General features: G+C 36.8%; 1 long non-coding RNA gene across 1 annotated transcript; it reads right to left on the bottom strand.

Annotated features, from left to right (window-relative positions):
- Positions 1 to 692: 692 nt before the first annotated feature.
- LOC139116116 (uncharacterized) lies at positions 693 to 9,483 on the bottom strand. Its single transcript, XR_011548245.1, has 3 exons — positions 9,032 to 9,483; positions 5,077 to 5,189; positions 693 to 831 (listed from the first exon to the last, which is right to left on the bottom strand). It is a non-coding gene; the product is annotated as an uncharacterized lncRNA (long non-coding RNA).
- Between the last annotated feature and the right edge of the window lie 674 nt (positions 9,484 to 10,157).

Genomic DNA, 10,157 nt, shown 5'->3' with positions numbered 1-10,157 from the left:
CACATACATGTATGTGCACTGTTAAATTGTAGCTTTTGTTCAGTTCATCAAAATCTAAAAAAGTAGGAAAAATTGCTCTGAAAAACACAATATTGCATATCTCAGGACAAACTGATTACTGCTTCAATTATATTATCCTAAGAGACCTGCATTTAAAATTTCAAAGCAATCTGACAAGCAATTTCAGAGAAATTTTTGGACAAGAAATAGAAAAATACCATCAGTAACACGGTGTGGCTCACATTTGTTTCAGCATGTTTAAACACTGTAACTGCACCTTGATAAATTCTTGAGGGCACAAATCCAGATACGTCAAAGTGACAAATTTCAGCAGTACTTCAAAGATGTACTTGTGAAGTATTTGTAAGTTATGCCTTGGTTATACTAAACTTTTCTTGGTGTAACTGACCTGTGCCAGCTAATGACTTTATATTTCACTGAACTTACAACACCAGCTCTGTGTACTACTTTTCAAGTAAAGCAATTAAAATTGAGAACAAATCAGTTGTTGACCAACAGAGGGATGATGGATAATTACTCAGAAAAGCTATGCATCACTGTTCTGTCTCACACAATTGTCACTGAACTGTTTTTATCAGGTGGTCTCTCACTGGCTCTGCCATACTTCCTCTGCAGTATGTAGTGTCTTGAATTAGAGTCATTAAGCATTCGCTGATTGAGTGTGTCTATCCTGTCAGATCGCCAAGAAGGCCTGGAGGCAATTATCCTTCCATCTGGTGGGACCTCCTCATCAGACATCAGGTCTGCAGTTACATCATTCCAGAAACCCTTCTCATCTGCATTGATCACTGCACTTCTCCTCTTTAAAATCTGTAGGTAGAAATGATAAATGATGGTTATTTAAAATAATGCAAAGAGTGAGATAAATGATGGCATAATACTTACAGTCACTGCCATAACTAACAATATGGTACATTTGATATTTTAAGATCAACTCTGGTATCATGACTTATTACTGATTTGAACATATTATGTTGCCTTCCATTCCACCTATGCTTAGGAACATAGGGAAATTCATGTATCATTTTAACATTGGCATCCTTGTCCAAAGACCTTTGAGCACATCAGAATGGAACTGTCAATTTACATAACCCTCAACTAAAGTAAGTCTTGCTTTGTTAAATTTTATTTGAACCCATTAGTACATTTGTACAATTATTGTGACAAAATTGTTGACTCTGTATATCTAATAGTGCTAACTATGCAAAGACCCCAACCCATACTACAAACCCATACTACAAATATCCCATGATTCATTCTGATTTGTACCAACAGAGATTCCCTAGTCAAGCCAGGCATAGCTCACATGTGTAGAGAAAACTGTAGACTACTAAAAATAAAAATTTTGAAAAAATGCTTTGAAGGAGACTCATTGTCAATAACCATTTCAAATGATTTTTCAATATCATGCATTATTTAGAGTACATATAACACAATGGGAACTAATTTGGGATAATTGGATGAAGTAATGTCGATTTCATCTACAAATGTAACCTCATCTACTTTTCTTTTTATGTTATGCACTTGTTTTATGAGTATTTGGTAATATTGCAACATTCAACTATAGGGCACCTAACATATTTGAGAAATTTGAAAAATATGAAAATCCAATTATCCCAAATTAGTTCCAATCGTGTTATATACATTTTATATAATTTTCAAGAAATTATATAGACAGCCATACAGAAAAGTTTGAAGTATAATAGAGATACTTGAAGCATGGACTGGCTTGTTGTTGAATACTGTTCAATAACTGTCAGTTCAGCCACTAAGTAAATACTAGTTCAAAACTATATCCTTGTTCCCAGCGGGTGCAACACTGAAGCTGTTTTGACTATGCAAAATGTTTTTATGAAAAAATGTATATTAAGTTACATTTTGTGAATAAGGCAAGAGTTTTCTTGCACACAGTTGGTTGTTCCAAAAACAGTTTCGTATAATGTTAATAAAAGATAAAACTATGGTATGTAATCTGGAACATGTTATCAGAGCATAAGCTTGTTTCATCTTTCAATATTAAATTTGCAACAAACTCTTGGACATGAGTGTGTCTTGTGATATTGTTTCAAAGTTGTGTTCCCTGGCAAGGTTCATAAAATACACTTCATGGATTCCTTCAACAATATTTTGGCCAGTTAAAAGCTGTTAAAAGTGTTAAAAGCTCATCCTGAGTTTGACTATGCTATTATTGTATGTTATGTTATGTACATTTGTGTTTTGAACTCAATCTAAGAGCCCCTTTAGTTGTTTCAACACTACAGATAAAGTATGGCATAAAACTTCGCCTCAGATCGCCTCTGTATCGTTTCCGACATTGCTGTCGCCTCAGTTTGTTTATTTTCTATATCGTTTCATTACCGCCTCTGTATCAGCCTTGCATTGCTTCCGCATCGTATCAGCCTAAACATCGCCACTGCATCGTATCAGTCAATTTCATGGTCCCAATTGGCCACGGCATATTATTCACTCAAAAATGCCACAGCAAAGTTGCCGCCTTCGGAAATTTCGCCGCCTGGCATTGCCCATGTTTTTGAGAGTAAAGGTATACAAAATGAAAGATCAAATACATGTGTCCAACCCCATATGTCCAACATTATCCATTCATGAAATGTTGCTTCAACACACAAAAATGGGAACAAAGTTGAAACATATTGTGATTATAATGCGCTTCTTTTACGAATTGCTTTTATTTGATATGAAGTTTGTATACCGTTTTATTTGCGAACATTTTTGTAACAAGATAGCACTCTACCAGGGACAGACATTAACGGTTGCAAGTGAAAGTCGCGTTTGGACAACTGCAACTGAAACACCAGTACGGGTTGCCCGATGAGACAAGTGTCAAAAAGTGACGTGGGACAACTTTTCCACTGACTAGAAACCAGAAATGTGTGGTACTGTGTGCGGATTACCATTTTAAATGACTAAATTGTACGTCCTTGAAAGCGCACAAGAAAAACTGGCCGTACAAAGTAAGGACAATTGCTAAAATAATAACTGCAGTGTATCATATACTAGGTTAACACATATAGTGATGCCGCCATGAATTCTCCTAACGCTTTACACAGTGACCTTTAAACCCGATTGACGTGAATAAATTATGATGTAGAGGAAGTCCGTGACCTTTAGTCACAACACATTGATAACACTCTGATAGCGGGAACTTCCAAGTGTTTCAATAATTGCAAAGCAATTCATACTATAGAGTTACACTCCCAACCAATTATCCATCACAAATAAAATTAATTTTAGGCAAACTATCGCACCATGCGCATACGGTATAAATCTGAGTTGGCCTACATATGTCACGCCGCGCCAATCACTCTAAATCACGTACCCACATCGTCCAAGACGTTCAAATTCATGATTATTAACCGATCATTTACCTTCAACTAGATAAAATCTTGTCTATATTCTCAATTTTCGATGACTTTTGACGAAATGACATCGACTTTTCATGCCCGATATCTCATATCCGATGTCTTTGAGTTCCGTGAATGAGGCGATGCGCTAGTGAAACGATACGGAAACGATACCAAACAACCGAGTGAGCGATGTTGGATTTGGGGTTGGGCGATGCGGAAACGATACGGAAACGATAATGAGGCTAAAAAAGCGAAGCTTTGGGCGATACTTTATCTGTATGTTTCTCCAAAATAATTTGCAGGGTTTACACATTTCATTGTGATCTCAAAATTGACATTGAATAAGCTGCATAACTATCGATTACATCTGTATCTTCAAGGGAAGGTTAACAAGCGACCTAGCGGCCGATATAGCTCCGCTGTGTTTATGTAGAGAATAACTATTTTTGACACATGTTGGTGAAGAAGGTGGAAATCTTTGATAGCTCATTTCAATGGCCAGAAAAAAGAGGCTAAAATATCTGCAAAAATATACAATTGAAGATTTCATCATAATTTGAATTTTTACATCGGATCATTCCAAAGAACACGTCCACTAAAGCTATCTGACGAGTAGTTTTTAGAGAATAAAATTTTCTGACCAAAAATGGCAATGATTGTCCCCTAAAATAAAAATTGCAGATTTCACCATAATTTTAGTATATCACATATTACAATAATCCCTTGGAACCTGTATACCAAATATCAAAGCTATCCACTTGCAGTTTTTGAGAAACAAATTTTTTTAACAGAAATAGCAAAAATTGCCCCAAAATATACAAAATTGCAGATTTCATCATAATGTCAAAATATCAAATTTAGTATTCTGTAGGAACCTGCATATCGAATTTCAAAGCTATCAGACCAGTACTTTTTGAGAAATACATTTTTCGACCAAAAATGGCAAAAATTACCCATAAATAACAAAATTGCAGATTTCATCATAATTTCAATAAATACCATTAAGTTCATCGGTAGGAACCTGTATAACAAATTGCAAAGCTAAGTTACCCTAAGTAAACTGCACATCAAATTTCAAGCAATCCGACGATCGGTTTCAGAGAAGATGACTTTTTTACCAAAAACAGGAAAAATTGCCCCAAAAATACAATTATGGAAATTTCACCACAATTTGAACAACCTTGACTGGGGTTACCTCCAGGAACCTCTATACCAAGTTTCAAATTAATCTGACTTGAAGTTTCAGAGAAGAAGATTTCTTGACCAAAAACAGGAAAAATTGCCCCAAAAATACAATTATGCAAATTTCACCACAATTTGAACAAACTTGAGTGAGGTCACTCCTATGAACCTCCATACCAAATTCAAAGAAATCTGACTTGCGGTTTCAGAGAAGAAGACCATTGTTGACGGACGGACGACGACAGACAATCAGTCTATCGGATAAGCTCCGCGTCTCTGACAGCGGAGCTAAAAAGGCAGATTTTGTCGCTTAAAGCTGTTAGGTGCTCTGCAAATGTATAACCAAATATCAAAGCTGAACTAAGTAAAATTGATTTTACTTGTGTCATGATGGTTCTACCATGTACATGTACTATAATTCACCAACACTGGTGCTTTGGTTACCTTGTCCTTCAAAGTTCACTGGTTTAGACTAAAAAATTATCAGTGCAGACTTTGTAGTACATACCTCTCTTATTCTCCTGTTGTTGGCATGCCTTTTTGTGTAACTCTGTCTTTCCTTGAGACACTACCCTTTCCCTACTTTTTCAGTGCCTAATAAACATCTCCAGGGGCCTGCAACTTGCAAGGATATAAATAAAAGAGTTAAAAATCTTACTGTGAAAAATCAAATATCTGAAACACAGATGATGAATCATCATATTTCATGTGACAATAATGACAATGAATAATCATATTAATCTGAATATCAATTGGTATTCACATTTGAATCAGACAATAGCATTCCCATGGCCTACAAAGGCTTGACATCATCGGATTCCCACTGCACTAAGCATGGATGAAAGATTGACTCTTTTTACATCCATGGTTATACAATAATACAAAATGTTCATGTTGAAAATAAGACCATATTTCATTTGATACAGAAATTGCATTAATTTAGAAAGTTAGAAATCATTAATGAAGTGATGCAAAATAAAATGACATACCATGTTTAGGTAAGATCAGAATTATTCTCATGTTTACTTTAAGGCAGATGAGTTGCAACTTTTGACATTATTTTTATGATTTTTATATTTAGATTAAAATCAGTTCATAGCAAATTTCTACAACTCAGAGATGTTTACTCTAGTATAATTATCCACAGAGTTGGACTGCATGAGGAGATTCTTGTAAGACAAATAATAAATGGGTGCCGCACCCAAATATGGCTGCCTACATGCAACTACATGATAAACAGCGTAAATGGTGGATGTACACATTTAAATCTTTACAAATACAACATGGTGCAACCCACTGAAAGGAAGGGAAAGGGATTCACTCCACTTAGAGGAAAAATTCTTGTTTTCACCTATTAATTATGGCAAGATTTTGAAAATTGCGGGAAATTTAAAATTAACAAAGATGTGCTCAATTTCTTGTCTATTCTGCCACAACCAAATGCTGTTGAGGCACAGTTAATGACTATATATCGTTCAATTTGTAGATTGCAATGAATATCTGAAGAAATTGAAGGTACTTTGAGGTTGGACAAATTTCACAGTGTTGCAGCTCACGGCCTTTTAAAGCCCCAATAGCAGTATCTTTAAGCATTATTTTATGCGCTAACCCTTTTCCTGCCAAGTCCATATTTCACCATCAGGTCAAGATGGTTAAAATTAATGAAACACAACATATTCCATATGGTGTATTTTAACATAATATTGTACATTTGAAGGCTGTAGAAACATAAATATTGTAAGCTTGATTTTTTTTGGACTAACGAAGCTATAACAGGCCAAGCCAAGCAGGTGAAAAAACGCCATGTTTGGGCTCAATACCGCGTTTTACTGTGACTTGGCTGATTGGAAAGTAATAGTCTTAATACTGTCTGGCAGGAAAAGGGTTAACTTTCAAGTTGAAATAAGTTTGTGAGAGTGTATAAGGTGGTGTGTAAGAAGCTGGGTAGAAAGGACTGATGTAGTGTAGAGCTGTGTGCATGTGACATGGCTAATGAATGTAAACAAGACAAAATAGACTGTGCATAATGGCGATAGGCTAGTTGCGACTTGGATTTTAATGCCAGTAGTTGATGCACCCCTGTTTTAGACAAAGGTGATGGGGCATGCCCTCAAATTGAAGCGTCTGCAATGTCTACCACCCATACAAAGGTTGAACACTACAAGGCAAGCATCCATGTAGGGCCAGCTATGATCGTTTTGAACAGCAATATTTTAGGTCGGACATATCTGATTTTCCAGAGAAACAGCGCTATGTAAAACCCTTAGGTCAGAACCAATGATCATTAATTTCCAAATACATACAAGTTAACAGTATGTTTAAGAGTTGATATATACTTTATTTAAAGCTCCATAAGCTGTATCTTTTGGCTATTTTTCAGAACTTTTGTTTTGTGGTTTTCCTACACTTTCTGCATTGAATCCCTAATTCGTAATTTAATGCCAAGTATTTAGCATGTCAACACAACCTAAATGAGTATAATCTACGAAATTACGGTATTGTTGAAAATTGCATTCAAGCCTGGACTAGAATTCATTTGTAAACAATAAACAATGATCACTACACACATACAAGCTGTGTTGACAAAAAGAATACTTGAAATTTCAGCATGACAAACTTTTAGGATCAGACACAGTAGTTGATATACAGAAGCAGAACACTGAAAAACTTGCAACAAGTTACAGCTTATGTCCCTTTAAATCCCACGTTGACAGAATATAGTAATTTCCACAGAAGATTCAAGGGTTTTACATGTGTGTTGATGTCCCCCGAATTTCTAAAATGGTCCCCTTGGGACAGGAGTAGGGGTTTACAGTGACCCCCTGTTTTGACATCCCAGATTGAACACTGACAGAGGTGAATGTTTTCACCTGTGACGTTGCATGTTCTGTTCCTTAGGAATATTACCAAAATCAAAATGACTGTTAAAATTTGAATTTACTCATCATATGTTTCACAAATGTATGGTTTCCTACTGCAGTAAAAGCCAACATCCTTCAGAGCTGAAGTAAGTTTGTGAAAATACAGTAATTTTGGTGTATGTGCAATTTTGCACAAGGTAAAGATTGTGCTGTGATTAAATATTTGCCCAAACATGCAAACACTGAGGATACTGTGCATACCTGCACTGAAATCTTCACATAAAGTGCACAGAGTAGTCTAATGTATAATGCAGAGCGCTGAATGTTTTCAACTTAGACATTGTATGTTCTATGTCCTTAGTAATATTACCTATTTTTGAAAATGGGGAATTGCGAGGTGTAAGTCTTCCTAAAAGTTTATTTTCTAGAATCGATTTTCATTCTAACATTACTCAAACCTAGCGGCCGATATAGCTCCGCTGTGTAACTAAGGATCTGTCGCATACAGTTGTCTAGCATCATTCCTTGCAAGCTCTATTTTGGAGGCCAAAAGAGTACGCGACAGCTTTGAAAAGAAATGAATTTTTATGTATAAAAATGTGAAGAACCTTGAGGCTCCCACCTCAATATCAAAATGTTTATGTTACAAAATATTTTGGTCTCGACAAGTTTATCCAGCAAAATCGCTGTAGTGAATATCGCCATGCATTCTGGTCATTTTGGATAAAATTAGCATATTTTTAATGCAAATTCACGTACTTGTCACATTTAAGGTGTCAGAGATTCAGAGATTTTTTGTAATTGATATATTTACCAGCAACGCGGCTCGGAGCAAACAGGAGCTGTTTCCAGACCGGGGTGGAGGGACGGTGATTCACTTCACATTGTATCTATGAGGAAACCATTAAATCTTATTTTTCAATACAGAACTAGCCACATCTGTGTATTTATAGATGCTTGATTATTGATATTAATGTACTTATTAATATTAGACTGAGACTGGTTACTAGTGAATCATGAATGTTGGTGCACGAAATTTGGTTTTTCGAATAGTACCGGATGGTGAGAATAGCGTTTGAAAGCAGATGTGAACAACAAATATGCTATTGGACTTTCACCCAAGTGATTACATGTTTCTAAAGGTTTAGGGTATTCTTTGAAAGTTCAAAGGTCAAATAAGAAATTTTACGTCAGTTATTAATAAAACATCAAATAAGACTGTGACACAAAGGACAAATGAAAGTTGGGGGCAATCTTTTTCTTGAAAACACTTTTGAAGGGTGATTATTCTATATTTTCGAAACACCAACACCAGAACCCTAACACCCCCCCCCCCCGTAATTTCTGTACAGTCCCTCGCCACGAAAAGGTTACATTAGCATGAAGTTGCCTGGGAATTAGATGTTCATTGTTTATTGAAATTTTATCAGCAATATCGATGATTTAAACAACACAAACGTTAGACATTTTTGCAAGATAAAGACATTGCTGAACACGTTTATACGAGAAGGAGTAGACGTATGTACGAAAAGACACTTGGGCTGGTTACATATGGCTGGTTAAGAATAAATAAGACAAAGAGGACAAGTTAACTATACATACCTGTACCTGGTATACTGTACACGACCTCCGTCCAGCTGATGCAGGACTCAGCAGCGATCGAGGGGTCGACCTTTCGCTTGTGCGAAAAGAGTTGCCCTCTTCCGTCCAAATTGCTAAAATGGGTTGTCGAGTTTCGTCCCGATTGAACGGAGAATAAACTTGCTGCTTGTCGAACCGTTGAGCTTCTGGTAGTAGCTCTAAACGTAACTAAGTTCATGACATCGACACGATTGGACTCTCCAGTTGTACTAGATTAAAACGTACAGCGTAGTCGTCGAGATGGTCCAGGATTTCAAGGTAGACTGTAGACATTCCTAAACACGGGCGGGACATGTCAGTAAACGCTAAAAGATGAACGACTGGAGATTTTGATCATTGTTGGCGGTACGTGTACGCGACGCCACGCCAACACCACACTGGGTCTTCTGATTGACCTTTGACCAATATGGCTTACGGCTCCTTAGGTTTTCAAATATTCACGAAACGAACTGCGAAGAATTTGATGATAACTATCATTTTTTACTCAATCTTGAAGAAAATGTTATTTTTTCGCTCTCGTTAGACAATAATATTGCTAACTTAGCCCCATCTTTGTCTTACACCAGATAAATGTACAAACTCAAGGGCAGCAGGCTAGAGGGTCAAGTTTTGCCGTGCTATCAGACTGCGGCTTGTATTGTATATATTTTACGCAATATTATCCTCATGAATATTCTGTGTTACGCACACAGACGTGCCAAACCCGTGCACAGAACAGGAACATCGAAAAAAGCTGTTCCGAGGCGATTTTTGAGGGCAGAGGAAATTTTAATTTTGCTCAGGCAGGGAACATGTTTTTAAGTGGCAGGGGAGCAAATTTAGTGTTTGTTTTGTAGGGCAGGGCAGATATCGGTTGATTGTCCTGGGGACAGAGCTTGGCGAAAAACGAGGAGAGAGAGAGCTTTTAAAACGGGGACAGGGGAAGTTGAGTCATGGTGTTTCTGGGGATTGGGACACAGGGCTAGTACTTATAACTTTTCATGTCTGCAGGGGAAAAGGAATGACAACATTTTGAGGGAATTTTTTTCCAGGGCAGGGGAAATTGGCAAGTTTTTTTTCGCCACAGGGCAGCTTCAAAAATTCACAG

Source organism: Ptychodera flava, chromosome 17, assembly GCF_041260155.1.
Source record: "Ptychodera flava strain L36383 chromosome 17, AS_Pfla_20210202, whole genome shotgun sequence".
NCBI classification, from domain to species: Eukaryota; Metazoa; Hemichordata; class Enteropneusta; family Ptychoderidae; genus Ptychodera; species Ptychodera flava.
Note: the sequence above shows the minus strand (reverse complement) of the source record. Positions and strands in the feature narration are given on the sequence as shown.